The 15,051-nt window shown below is 40.0% G+C and overlaps 1 pseudogene; it reads right to left on the reverse strand.

Annotated features, from left to right (window-relative positions):
* Positions 1–6,839: 6,839 nt before the first annotated feature.
* On the reverse strand, positions 6,840–9,977 carry LOC144368610 (BTB/POZ domain-containing protein KCTD5 pseudogene; annotated as a pseudogene).
* Between the last annotated feature and the right edge of the window lie 5,074 nt (positions 9,978–15,051).

Consider the following 15,051-nt stretch of genomic DNA (forward strand, 5'->3'; position numbering starts at 1 on the left):
CAAACCTAAAAAAGAACCTCCAAAATATAATACAACCTAACACCCAATTGCTCCACTAATAATTAACAGTAATCTACCATAAATAGGAGACGGCATTGAGGAAAATCTTACAAAACCTAAAAAAAAAGTATGCTTAATAAAAATGTAACATATGTCATTATTTTCACATGGAATGTAACCATGAACAATGACATGAAAAATCATCATTGTTATTCACCTATAAAAACATTAATGATAACATCTGCAAAACTCATCCCTTAATTAAAATTATGGTAGTTCATTTGTAGAAAATAAATAGAATCAAAGATGCTAATGAGAACACACATAAAGAGAAAAGGATTAATGGGACTAACTCTTTACAGGGCCCATTAAGACTGGTGTGAGGCTACGAATTATGGCTACAGGGGTTTCCATCGGTGTGGGAAAAAAGGCTTCTTTAGTAGCTCAGGTGCACTAAGGAAACTTCTAACTGGCTATTGACTTCAGTACCCACATTAACATGGGATTGACTTGTAGATGACCGCCCCCCACTCCCCAAAAGTATTGCCACCATGACAGCTTCTGAGAGGACAGTTAAGGTCAAAACTTCACTGCCTGAGGTGAAGGAGGAGTTGAAAAGCTGATTGGCAAAGAGTGCAGAAGGTGTTCCCCAGTTCTCCTGGTAAACAACACACAGTAATGAACCTGGAGACAGCATTGTCTCCTTTGTCATTATCTCCTGGGAGACAGCCCATCCTCTCTCTTGGCAGTGCTCTCTGCTAAGCCTCAATAGGATTTTATTTTACTTTCACCTCACTTTCTGTTTACATTTCCTTATAATCAAGTTCTTTTGCATGGCTTTCGTTCTCTGACTTTAAATTTTTTTTCACAGAATTCAAGAACAGAGGTTTGGAGTTTTAGCTCTCTGCTTTCCTGTGAAATGTCAATTAAAAATTATGCACAGGAGCTAGGGTAGTGGCTCAATGGGAGAGTGCTAGCCTAGCACATGTGAGGCACTGGGTTCAATCCTTAGCAACACAAAAAAGTAAATAAATAGAGAAAAGTATTCTGTACAGCTACAACTAAAAATGTTTTTTAAAAACTATGCACATAATCTGGGCGCAGTGCTGGGTTTGTAATGCAGTGGTAGAGCGCTCACCTTACACTTGGGTGGTCTTGGGTTCCAACCTCAGCTTCCCATAAAAATAAATAAATAAATAATTATATTATTTCCATCTACAACTAAAAACAAAACAAAACAAAAAACAGCTGTGCTTTGTGGTACACACCTGTAATCCCAGCAGCTTGGGAGGCAGAGACCGGAGGATAAAAGCTAGACTCAGCAACAGAGAGATGCTAATCAACTCCATAAAACTTCTGTCTTTAAATAAAAAAAATATAAAAAACAGGACTGGGTATGTGGCTCAGTGGTCGATGGTATATCATAGTCTTATTCTGGTTTTAAATGCTAGAGAGGGGAATCTAGAGTTTGTTTTGTAGTTTGTAAGACATTAGAGAAGGTAATTAAAAATCATAGTTGTTTATTAAAAGATAGATTTGACAGAACTATTTGCCTTTAGATAGGGAGAGGCTAAATGCAGGAACAAATTGTAGGAGTAGTTATCACAACAGGGCAGGCAATTTTTCAACTTAGGGGGATTGGAGAGGTGGGCACTCTAGAGGTTATTGCAAAGCTAGAAACAATAGAACCTGGCAACTGAGTGCATATGGTGATGAAATAGAGGAAGAATTTTAAAAAATGACTTTGGTATTAAAAGTCTCCCTAATAAATAGGATGGTGGTACTTCAAGAAAATTTAAGAAATGCAGAAAGAAAATCAGATTTAGGTTGACATTAGAAAATATGATCTAGTAAGGAAGGAACATATTCAAACTACATTTTAGAAAAAAAAAATACATAATTTTTATGCATCTATATCATCTATTCATCTCTCTCTCTCTCTCTCTCTCTCTCTATATATATATATATATATATATATATATATATATATATATATATATATATATATGACTTTAACTGATGCCAATGATGAAAATGAGAAAGGCACTGGGGCCATCTTGAATTTTTGCACTGAGGTAATGTGTGTCCAGGTTACTTGTATTTAATACTATTTCCTTTATTACTTAAGTGTATTTATTCTCTCAGACTGAGGGTTGAAAAAATGCTTTTGTAACTTTATGCTGACCTTCATGTTTAGCCAAGTGTCTGAGGTCTATAGATTTTCTTACTGCATTCAAAATCTTTAGCAAAGGGAATTCTTAAAATTGCACAAAAGATCTTTATTTTACCAACAACAAAAAGTGTCCATCCTTGAAAAGACTTGATTTAAGCTTTTAGCTCACATGCCCTTTGAACACTTAAAATGAAGGACTTTCTAGATTAAATCTAATATGCTTAACAAATTTAAAATAAATAGCCCATCAACAATTGCTGTCATGAAATGAAATACAATTTCTCATTTGGCAATCTCTCTGAGAAAGAGTATTCAGATTTTCAAATTGGTGTTAAGAAATAATAATAATAATAATAATAATAATAATAATAATAATTGCTTAACCAATTGCTTCACAAGGTACTAAATAGGGAGGATAGATCTATTATTACAAGTGAGTCATTTATTTTTATTTTTTTATTTTTTGAGTTATTTTATAACACAAAATGTCCTAAGCAATACTTTATTCCATATCTATGGCTGTGAATTTTCAATGTGAAATCACAGTAGAAAAATGCAGTAGGCTCAACCAGAATGGTATTTGTAGTGCTATAGTTAACTTCACTGATTTTTAATTCTCCCTTGAATCTTAAGAACTGTCTTTATGAGAAACTCTTCTTTTGTATGGCTGTTGGAGAGACAAGAGGGCTGAGGCTCAAGGTATTTTGAGACACCAAGCACAATTTCCTTTCATTGGCATATTTTGAAATTGTAAGTAAAGGTGGGAGGTTGTTTTGTGGAAACAGAAGAATGCTACATGCTTGGCAAGTCAGTTTGGCCAAAGAAGAGTACAGCAGAATCCTGATGGTTTTAATACAAAGTAAAAAAAACCAGAACAATGCAGATAACAACAGCAAAAAAAAAAATAGAAAAAAAACATTTTTCCCTAATTAAATGTAGAAAAAAAAACTGAGATAAATGCATAAGCAACTGGCTTAAAATTAAATTTTGTAAAATAATCCATATTTTTGCTTCAATTTTTGGCTTATTTTTAGTGCAGAATTGATAATTAACACTTAGCTAATCAATCACCTTCATTTGTAGAACCCTTTTTGTGGGTCAAGTTTATTGGCTTTGCACTAATGTAATAAGTCTGGACTGGAGCAAAAATTATGTTGCTTTATCCAGATCAAAGCTGTTAGTAAAGAGGGACATTGTGCTTATGTGGTGTAGGAACACAAATATAGTGGGAAAGGATTCCACTTTCTTTGCTTATATTGTGGCATTTAGTTTTAAAGATACAAATGTGCTTTGATATATACTGCAATTGGTATCCTGCAAAGTTGTATATAAACTAATTTTTTTGGTTGTTAATCAAATTTGAATGGCTCCATCATAGTTTAAGACTTCCTTTGTCTTTATTGCTAATTTTTATTCTATTTATTTTTAATACTGGGGATTGATCTCAGGGACAGTTGACAACTGAGCCAAATCCCCAGCTCTTTTTTTTATTTTATTAAGGGACAGGGTCTCACTGAATTGCTCAGCACATTGCTTTTCCTGAGGCGAGCTTTGAACTGGAAGTGCTTCTGCCTCAGCCTCCTAAACTGCTGTGAATACAGGCATGTGCCATCACACCCAGCTGCTGATTGATTTTTAATTGGCAGAAGTTTCTAAGACTTTCATTTCAAGTTTCTCTACTATTTTTAACCTCTGCTGTGTAAATCCGAATACACATTTATTTGTTATGATTTTCAAATGTTCTTTATAAAGTGAAAAATGGCCCTTTCTTCTACCTTCTTAATTTAAACTTTGAAAGTCTAGATTTCTGTAACAATAACAATATGAGGAGGCTGGATATAGCTCAGTTGGTAGGGTGCTTGCCTCACATGCACGAGGCCCTGGGTTCAATCCAAGCATCATCAAAAAAATAAATTAATAAATAAACAAAATCCAACAATATCAGCAAGCACTAATAGAATACTTATTATGATTAGGTATTATTCCAGAATAAGCACTTCATGTATTCATTTATTCAAACCTCATATTTAATGTAATAGGTGACATTTTATTAGATTTCATAGATGAAGAAATTGAGGCACAGAGATATTAAACAACTCTCCTGAGATAACCTAATCAGTAAGCAATATGTAGGGTTTGCTAACTTAGATTCACAACTCTAATTGAGTGAAACAGGAACATTTGTTCAGAATCCATTAATACATTTGTTATATATATATATATATATATATATATATATATATATATATATATATATATATATAGCATTCCTATGCATTGAGAGCACTTCTATGCACTGAAGAAACAGCAGTGGACAACGCACACAAAATTCCTGTGCTCATGAACTTCCACAGGCTTTAAATGGACACATAACAAGCAAGCGAACGTGGGTGGTGGCCATGGGAAGAGGAAAGATGCTATTTTGGGAGGATTATCAGGGATTGAACCCAGGGTTGCTTAACCACTGAGCTACATCCCCAGCCCCTTTTGTCTTTTATTTTTTGTTATGAGACAAGTTTTGCTAAGTTGCAGAGGCTGACTTTGAACTTTAGATTCTCATGCCTCAGCTTTGCAAACTGCGAGGATTACAAATGTGCACCACTGTGCCTGTCTAAGGTGCTATTTTTTGATAGATTGTCCAGAAAGGCTTCTCTAGGATTTCAGAATGATGTGAGTGACAAAGCCATGAGCACACATGGTAGAAGAGTATACTAGGCAGAAGAAGAGCAGATGCAAAGGCCCAGAGGCAGGAAGGAGCTATTGCCTTCAAGGAACAATCACAAAAGTAGAGAAGAGTAAAGAATCAGGAGAGTGGTATAAAGTTAAGTGAGAGGTGTACACAAGAAGAAAGAGGCCATGAAAAAAAGTTTAAATTTTACTGAGTGTGAAAGGAGAATGTATGAAGATTCTGCATAAGTGTGTGGCATTATCTGATCTGTGTTTTTTTTATTTATAAATACACAATTTTATTTGCTATTTTCAGGGGAAACTTAGGCATTAAATGGTAAGCTGATAAAATATGGATACTGAAAAAATACAAAAGTATAAATATCACCTCAGAATAAATTTTAATGAATTAAGTCTTAATATTGTTAAGTTAAAAAACAAAAACAAAATGATCCACAAGCCTACCTATTATGTCAATGTCAAAATCAAAAAATGCTAAGTACCCAGCAGCTCCCCAGGGCCAACAGGGACACCTTTCCTTGAAGCTCTCCTGGGGAGGACCAGTTCAGCCAGTGACTAAATCTGCCCTATAGAAAGGTTTTTATAAATTGTTTAAGCTGAACCTTTAACAACATACAAGAGGCCTTACAAAAGGAGGAGGTAAATCCTAGATGCTGGAAAACTTGGTTAATCAGATTATTGGCAAAGAATAAAAAAAAGAGGACCTAGGCAAGAAGTTTCTGGAAGTATTGACATTGGACAGCATCAGAGCCTCTGACCTCACACAGGCAACTCCAGTGGTCAGTCTGCACAGCTCCACTGGAAACAGAGTTCAAGAGGCAGAGCGTGCTCACTGGGTCCAGGCCCCCAGCCCCCACTCAAGAGTCTTAGAGCCTGCAGGGGGCAGCCTCTACAGTAACCCCAGCAGCATGGATGGCACGCTGGCTGGGTCATGTAAGTTGTGTCAAGTCTCAAATGCTCCAGGAGTATTACAAAGAAGAACTGCATAGTTTTACAGAGAAAACAGAGCCAGAGTGGAAGAGACACATAATGCACTAAAAATATCCCGACTCTTCAATGTGACTCGGAGTGTCAGCTCTAGAAGCTAGGGGACAGGCCTCCACCTAGCCTCCATCTCAGGTGTGACAAAGGCACTGGTGGGCACCAGCTCCCCCATGAGCCCTCAGGTGGAACCCATGAGGCAAAACTTCTACTTCCCTTTTTACTATTTGACAGATCCATCGAAAACATAGCAACACTTTAAGGCATTTTTAAAGAGTATAAACATTGGGTAATCTATCCACACTTAAAAAAAGGATACAAAAATTTCTTGCCTGGAAAATACAAATCAAAAAGCCTTGACTGTCCTGGTTGTGCAGGCTGGAATAAGAGCCTGGCTCTGAAGGAGGCCGGTCCTCCGGGTAGGTGCCCAGAAAGTAGTGATGATGTGGAGTCCACCATTGTCAGGGGTCTTCGCCGAGTTTGAGAAACTGTCAACTGATCACAGTGAAGGCAGAGCATCCTCCCTGACCTGAGGATAATGTTCAGGTGCTTAAGCAGTGATCACCCAGGCATCTGGACCTGAGCCACGGTGTGCTGGAGAATCCACATGGCTGCTGCCCCTTCCTCCTGGTGACGCCTGAACTGCTATCACAGACTGTGAATGTAGCACCAAGGGCCCTGCCCTTCAGATGGTCTTCAGGGCTGCGCAGGCTAGTTGTGAGCACCCTGCCTCAGTCCCATGCAGCACTGGGAAAGAACAGAGCAGGCTCCCTGAGAGCCCCACTGGCTCCTGTGCCTCCTGTCTATGGGGATGCCTGGCCTTAGACAGCTGGGCTGTCTCTCAACAGCCGTTTCTGAGGCAAAAAAGAATGCAGACTCAGATCTCTAGAGAAATGATCAAAAGCAGTTTTCTTCTCACGGACGTACTTTCTGGACATGGCGGTTCACTGAAACTTGGGCAAAAGTATATCATTTCTTCGGCTGTCAGTGCTGCATCTCACATCCTTGAGCCCCGTTCTTTCAAAATCTTGGTCTCCTCACTGGGCTCACTGGTTGTGCCATATGGGTGTTGGGCAGCTTTTTGGAAACCACACGGAGGAGCTCGGCCATGTCTTTATTCCCATAGTTGTAAGACGAGCTGATCCTGACCAGCTGCTCAAATTTCCAGCCATCAGGCATGGTGGACACCATCTGTGTGAACCCCTCCTCCTGACCCTGAACCTAGGGTATACATGCTTCACGAGCACCTGTGATGTTTTGCTGTCTCATTCTCTAATTTTGTCCTTTACAAGTTTTATGAGTGAGGTGATTTTGTAAAATTCTACTTTTTTCCCACACTTCTTCCTCAGCGAGGTCTCTTTTAATGACCAGCTTCCCATGTCTCAAGGAGTTCAACACAGCTCCAAGGTCCCTGGGATCCTGTCAAATAAATAGGCACCACTTTCACCCCAGGGCCAGAGTTCAGGGAAAAAAAGTAGGTCTGCAGCCAAGTCCGGGGTCTGGGGAACCTTCTCCTCCACCACTGAAGGCGGGAGGCATGGGCAAAGGGCGCCCCTGGCACAGCGACAGGGGTCCCTGTGACAGCAGTGGGCGCCAGGGTGCAGTGCTGTCCTGTGGCCCAGGCGCGGGCAGGGCTCCTGGTGGGCCTGCGCAGCCCTCACCTTGTCTGAGTCCAGGTCAGAGAAGGCCTACCACAAGAGGTACAAAAAGGACTTCAGTCCTGAAACAGTGTCTGCTGGGGGGTGAGGAAGTAAGTGACACTGAAATTGAGCCCATTGAGAAGGACCCCCTGGGACATGCTGCAAGAGCGCTAATCCAGGGCGCCTGCTGAGCCCTGCTCTTCAGCAGCAGCATAGGCCAAATACCAGTCTGGCCCCATGGCCTCCTAGGGCTGCTGGCAGAAGCTCTGAGAGATTCTCCACAAGGATCTCAGCAAGCCCTGCTACAGTGCTGATTTTTGTTTTTGAAAAGGTAACTGGCTCTGGATGTTGTGTGAAGAACTTCCTAGAGGGGGACACTTAGAAGATTGTCACTTGGTGATAGACAATAGTGGCCTAGACTCATCTACTTAGATGCGGAAGACATGTTATGCTTTAGATTCCTTATAAGCAGCCAAGTAGAGACTTTGAGAAGGTTATCAAAATAGAAATCTAGAACTTTGCTGGATTGGTAAAAAAGAAGATATAATTTTGGAAGTTATCAATGTATAGATGTATTAAAAACCTGGGATTGATTATGATCTGAAAGTGAATGTAAATAGAAAAGAGAGCCCTAGAACTCAATGAAGGGTTCTTAGTATTCTGTGAATAATCTCAAAGATCCCTCTTTCCACCAACAATATCAGTCATTGATGATCATTGTCTAGATTCATTAATTCATTAGTTTTTAAAATGGTGGTAATCTAATTCTATCATTCTTTGTTCAATTTATTAACTAGAATCTTCTATAAGAAGAAAACTCCTGTGGGTGCCCTGGTGCTTACCTTTAATTCCAGGGACATGGGAGGCTGAGGCAGGAGGCATGAGAGTTGAAGGCCAGTGTCAGCAATCTAGCAAGACCTTGAGCAACTTAGTGAGATTCTATCTCAGAAAAAAAAGGGTTTTGGATGTGGCCTAGCAGTAAAGTGCCTGAGTTCAAAGTCCAGTAGAGAGAGAGAGAACTGAAAAGACTAATCCAGTAAAAACTTGCTTTTGGTTAGGGAATGATCAAACCAGGCTGCTGCTGATGTCTTTAGGATCCTGGACTCTCTCCATAAGCACTAACCTACTTCTCCTTTGCAGTTCTATACTACTCTGGGTCTTTAAATCTTATCTATGAAATTGGTAAATGGAAAAAGAGAATGAAGGATTACATGTGGCAGAACTCTGCAGGCTAGACCTGGAATCAACTTTTTGCTGCCTATATTCCCTTGGCTATAACAGTCAACTGGCTGCAGCTAACTGCAAGTGAGATCAGGAAATGAAGGTCAGTTGTATGAGGAAAGTGGAAATACTTTGGCAAATAGTTACAATTTAGGATTATAACCTGGGATAGAAGCTATAAATTAAAATAAAATGTTCAAATGAAAATAACAGGGTGGGCGAAGGGAGAGATTTTAGGAAAATTTTTTGTTATGAGGTAAACAACAACAACAACAAAAAAAAACCTCTTGGTCTTAATGCATACCTGGGATCATGTTTAAGAGGCCTAAAAACTAAGAAATCAATAAGCAGTGTGAGAGGTGAATGAGGTGGCTCAGGCCTATAATCCTAGCAGTGGGGGAAGCTGAGGCAGGAGGATCACAAGTTCAAGGCCAGCCTCAGCATCTTAGTGAGATCCTGTCTCAAAATAAAAAAATAAAAATAAAATAAAAAGAACTGAGGATGTAGCTCAGTGTTAGAGTGCCCCGGATTTAATCCCCAGTACTTGGAGGGGGGGACTTTTTAAAAAGTTCGCTAAAAGGAAGTTCCCTTTTTAACCTATTGCCCCACTATTTTGCAGAATTGGAGAAGTGGTAGGTAATTAGGTGATAATAGGGGTTTTCTTTCAACAAGCAAGTATGATATTAAAGGACAATCAATCCTTGAGTAATATCATTGTCAGATAAAAAATGGAATGATATTAATAATTCTAAATTGAATGTCATATTTGATACATTCTCCCAATTTTTATTTTACTTATATTGTATCTTTTGATGCTGGTGACTAATTCTAGGGCCTTATACATTCTAATCATGCACTCTAACGAATGTTACTCTCGAAACACCCACTTCCAAAATGTAATTGTTAAATGTCTTATAAACTTAAAAAACTACATAATAAATTTACCTGTGTTGATTGTAATATAGCCTTTAGGCCTTTGTTCTCAAAAGTTCACATATAAAAGCACAGGTAAATTTTGGGGGCCCTTTTATCTTAAACACCTTAAATGGCTTTTCTACCACACACCCCACCCCTTACCTCCCCTTTTCATTTTCTCTTTGAGACAGGGTCCCACTAAGTTGCTGAGGTTGGTCTCCAAGTTGCTATCCTTCCTCCCTCAGCCTCTCTAGTCACTGGGATTACAGGCATGTGGCACCACAGGACAGTTTGGATTGGCACTTACCTATGTTGTAGTCAATTGATCTTCGTAACCAGGGCAACATACTCATTCCCATGCTAAAGGTCTGCTGAGGAGATACAGGAACCTTTTGTTATTTTTTTTCCCTTTCTGCCTGAGATAAAATCAGGTGTAGATACCAGAATTTCATTTTGCTTGCAGTCTGGACAAAACTGGGTTTATTATCCCTCCCAGCCGGCTAGGGTTTGGAAGAGCATTTGCATCAGATGCCAAGGCTGACCCAGGAATAAGCAGCAGAAGCCACTTTTAGTCTTAGCCCTTGAGTTTAATAGAAACTATACAAGTGACTCAAAAAACTCTTTATAGACCTGCCTATTGTTTCTTCATCAGAATTTCCTCCCTGTTCTCTTTCTGGACATTGCTTGACAAAGAGAGGCTGGGCCCTCCAGGGCTCTGTGAGCATGGGGAGAATCTGGCTGCTCCCTGAGACTTTGAAGTCCAGCCACACCATTCACCAAGGTTGGGTCCTCATCTTGGCTTAATGACTACAGTGTTCGTGGTGTACAAAACACTCTTTTAGATAAGACCAATAAGGGTCCTGCTGCCTAGTGACAGATGTTTGGCTTGGCATGTTACACTTGCATTTGGCCAAGCCAACCACGTGATCCAGAGGGAGAAAAATAAGATTAAATGCTAAAATATTGGACCAGTTCCCCAGCAGCTGACAGGTGAATAAGAGAAAAGGCCCTGATGTTCATATAGTGACTATGTTATTAATAGAGGAACATTTTGAAATCCTTGCAGGTTGATATCAAGAAGTTAAAATGCTTAAAACCAAATGTTTCATGTTATCTTATTTTATTAGTGAGCAGCTAGTACTACTTTGAAAATTTATAAATCTAGCATCATCTCAGTTGTGATGGTACTTTGGGGTTCTAGTGTATATTTTTTTCTGTGCTAGACTGAACCAGGAACTATTTATTATTTTTCTTTTTTAAAATTGATTTTCTTTAATTTTCATCAAGATAAAAATAAAATACTATGGAGAGTTTTTATAGAAAAACAAGTGTTTTGCCTCTTTTTTAGTCTCACTTGCACAGGCAAATATTCTCCCATTTTTGACAGGTTAAAAACACTAAAAGCTTTAATACTGATTTTTATCCCTGTATTTCTTTCAACTGATCTCTGAAAAGTTACATCTGCAAGTAATCTTGTGCATATCTTTCAAGAATTCATTTCTCAGCTCATCACAAACATACATATGGTCATGCATTGCCTATGGTTGGGCTATGTCCTGAAAAAATTATCTTTAGGCAATTTGTCATTGTATGAACACCACAGTATGTACTTATACAAACTGGAACAATTACCATGTCAATAACCACTATATATCACATTATAGGACAACCATTGTGTTTGTGGACTGCTGTGTTATTCAGCACATGACTGTACATATGTAGAAACAGCAGCCACTTTTTAATTGCCAGTAGTGCAAAAAAAAATATTTATTTATTTTTTAGTATTCTGGTAATGACCTCCAGACATTCAATTATATGCTTTTGCTGATATTTCTCTATTTCTCAATTTAAAAGTTACTGTTTTCTGAGTACAGTGGTTCATACCTGTAATCCCATCTATTTAGGATGTTGAGGCAGGAGGATTGCATGTTTGGGACCAAACTGGCTAATGTAGGGATATCCTGTCTCAAAATAAAAATAGATAAGGGCTAGGGGTATAGCTCAGTGGTAAAGTACTTGCCTAGCATGCAGGAGGCCCTGGGTTCTATCCCTAGGAACACAGAACAAAACCATGAAAGATACTATCTATTCACTTTCTGTATTCAATGTGAATATCTTTGGAAGAAATTTCCACACAAGGGCAACAGCAAAAGCCTCAAAGCAGGAGTGTGAGATGGTGGAGGGTGACATGGATCAATTTAGGGTTTTTTTTTTTTTAACTCTAAGTTCAATGAGAAACAACTGCAAGGTTTTGAGCAGAGAAGTCACATGGTCTGACCTGTGTTTAGAAGGCTGTGTGTGACTTCCCTGTTGATAGGTGCAGAAATACATTGGTGGAGGAAGGGGACTAAACATGCAGCTCTTAAATAACCCAAAACGATGAGGTTCCTTCTGAGTAGGCAGTACTCTTGGAGTTAGTGAAGTAGCCCATTCTGGAAATACTTTTTTTTGTAAGGTATATTTTTGTATATTTAATTGCTATTTTGAAATTTTAATATATATATTTTTTTGCTAATCACTTGTTTAAAAACTAAAACACATGTAAATATAAAGCAAGTTTTGAAAATACGTAATGTTCGAGTGTGTGCATTTCAATTCAGAGTAGTTGCCTGGGTAGCAAGACTTGGAAATACAAAGGGCAAGGTTCTGCTCAAGCAGAGGAGGTAGGTGCTGATGCCTTTAGCCACTTCTGTAACAGGCCATAGTGTGAGAATGCTAGGCTTCAAATGGAGATTACAGTAGAAGTCCAGGCCTTTCCAACTACCTAGGCTTCAATTATACAGGCACATGTTGACAGTCTCCAACTGTGAACTCAGGGTGGCCTGAAGTAGCAGTACTGGTCTTTTTCCCTGCTCAGACCACATGACCCCAAGGATTCACCCCCAAACCAACTCTCTTGCTATATATCCCAGACCTGAAAGTATTTGTCTTGAAGAGAAAAAGTTTTGGTCTAAAGTTCTCTAAGCCAGTGCTACTCCTCACTCCTCACTAGAACATCTGTAGCTTAGCTTCAGTCTCATGGCTTCAGGAAAACTTGTTGTGAGGCCATCTATGATGATGTAGTTGAATCTGGACAGGGTCATCCATTCTTTATCATGTGCCTGAAGACCTACACTCAGTCTGAGTCACTGGCCCCTATGAATAGCTTGTTTTGTCTCTTATTCCTTCACTGCCCATTGCATTACTATTATTTTTCTCATGCTGTTGGAATTCACAAAATCCCCTTGAATTTCCCATCTGCATGCACATTATGCAGCTCTGTATCTCTGACTTAAAAACTCAGCTGCCTATTTGACAGTCCAAAATCAAGCATAGGTGCCCTTACTGCCCTCATCTCCCAACACCCAGCCACCTCCTACCACTTACCAGCCACACTCCTCCATATATTTTTCTCTGCACCATAGCCCCAGCCCACTTGCTTCTTCTACTATGGGTAAGATAAGGTAAGACACTCAGGCCACTAGATGGAAAGTAGACTAGGACAACCACTGAGAGCAGACAGGGTGTTGGCCATGGTGACCACCCTGAGTGCACCTTATAGGCTAAAGGTCATGAGATGGTAGGAAGCTTGGATGAGGATGTGCACATCTGCAGGGATAGCTTGGAGGTCTACAGGCGAAGAGGAAACAGCATCTAGGGCTTGAGTTCAAGGTCCATGTATGGATGGGGTGCTGCCTTGAAAAGATCCTGGATTGTGGTGATGACTTGTGGAGATCCAGGATTGTGTCTGAGAACTGACACCATCTGTCATCAGAGAATAAGCTGGCAAAGATGAAAATATCCCAAAAGGCAGAAAAGCAAGAGGAGCCTGCTAAGAACTGACACAGCTAAGATCCTGAAATACCCTAGATTTGAAACTTGAGATTCACTGGTGGCATATCAAAAACACTATCATGGAATGACAGGGTGGGCTGAACACAAGGTAGAAAGTGAGGAAAAACAGCTTCTCAAGAGAGGAGCAGTGGATTGGAGGAAGGCCAGCAAGACATTCACAGCTCATGCTCTGGGTCCAGATGGATCTGGGCTTGATTCCAGTTCTGCCCATTTGTAGCTGTGTGACTTTGGGTATATTTGCACTTCTGGGCTTCAATTTTCTTCTAGGCTAGACTGTAGGAATAGCCAGGGCTGAAAAGACTGCCCATGTGGAGCACTGTCATAACCTCATGTGCTCCATGAGATGGAAGTTCTCGGGAATAATCTGCCCAGTGGAGCAGAAAAGTCAAGGGCACAGGAGCTGAGAAGTCCCTACCTCTAGTCCCAGTACAAGTGGGTAGATGGTGGTGGTGTTTTGGGAAGCAAGGAGAAAGTGCAGCCAACAAGCAGACAACCTAGAGATGAGTGGCTGCAATAATGGTGGACTGCCATCCCAGCAACATCCCTTTACTCTGCTGCAGGATGCCCCAGCCCAGCTGGACCCACCCTCTAGATGTGTCAAGGCCCATGCATAAAGGCACGTGTTCCTCAGGGAAAAGGCTATGGGATGCCCTGCATGCAGCTGGCTCTCTGCTGCCATCACACAGTCAACACCCAATATACTCACCCCTCTCTTCCACCACAGAAAGAAACTGAGCTACATGTAGAGATCACAGAACAAGGAAGACCTTAATATCTTCCTTCTGGTTACAAGGCTGCTTTATATCAGGCCTTTCCTTGCCTTTAACTGTGAGTCCCACATCACTTGGTACATTAGATATAAAAGCTGCACTGTCTCCAAGGGGAATGCTTCTTAACTTATTCTGCACAGCAGAAAGAAAAGGTCCAGCCCTTAGCCAGACACTCAAGTAGCCTGAAACTCATGAGCACCAGAGGCTCCCAGATTTCATCAGCAGACATTTCAAATCCTCCTTTGCTACTCAGCCTGAAAGAATACTCTCTACATGGCTCCTGGAAGAGCTGTCAATTCCAGAGGCTCTTTGGTGTCACACTGCCAGCCTCTGCTTCTTCCACTAGCTCACCCACTTTGGTCAGGTCATTATGCCACTTACCCTAGGGAATTCTTCCAGCAGTTTTCTCCTTCCATATGAATCTTCCCATGATTTAGAGAAATAATAGAAAAGCTACCCTTCTAAAAGTTGCTTTTTCAGTTTTAGGAACAGAATTAACCCACCCAATTAAGTTTGCAGATGCTTAAAATATGCTGAGATTTCCAAAAACACCACAGGTGTAACAGCGCTACTCTGAAGGGCAACTTAAACACAGCAATCCTCATGCTGCCAGAACATGGTCCACATGTTTTTTAATGCATCTTTCCTTACTGGTTGCTAGATTAGACTGAAAATTTTTAAGGATTTATCTTGATGACTTAGAAAAATACATGTCATTTCTCAACTTGATTCAGGTATTACGCGATCACAAAACTGATTAAGTCTTTTAAAAAAACAAAACTCCACAGACCACATTGTAGAAATTTCAGGATACACTCCCAGGTAACAA

This window comes from Ictidomys tridecemlineatus, chromosome 11, assembly GCF_052094955.1.
Source record: "Ictidomys tridecemlineatus isolate mIctTri1 chromosome 11, mIctTri1.hap1, whole genome shotgun sequence".
NCBI classification, from domain to species: domain Eukaryota; kingdom Metazoa; phylum Chordata; class Mammalia; order Rodentia; family Sciuridae; genus Ictidomys; species Ictidomys tridecemlineatus.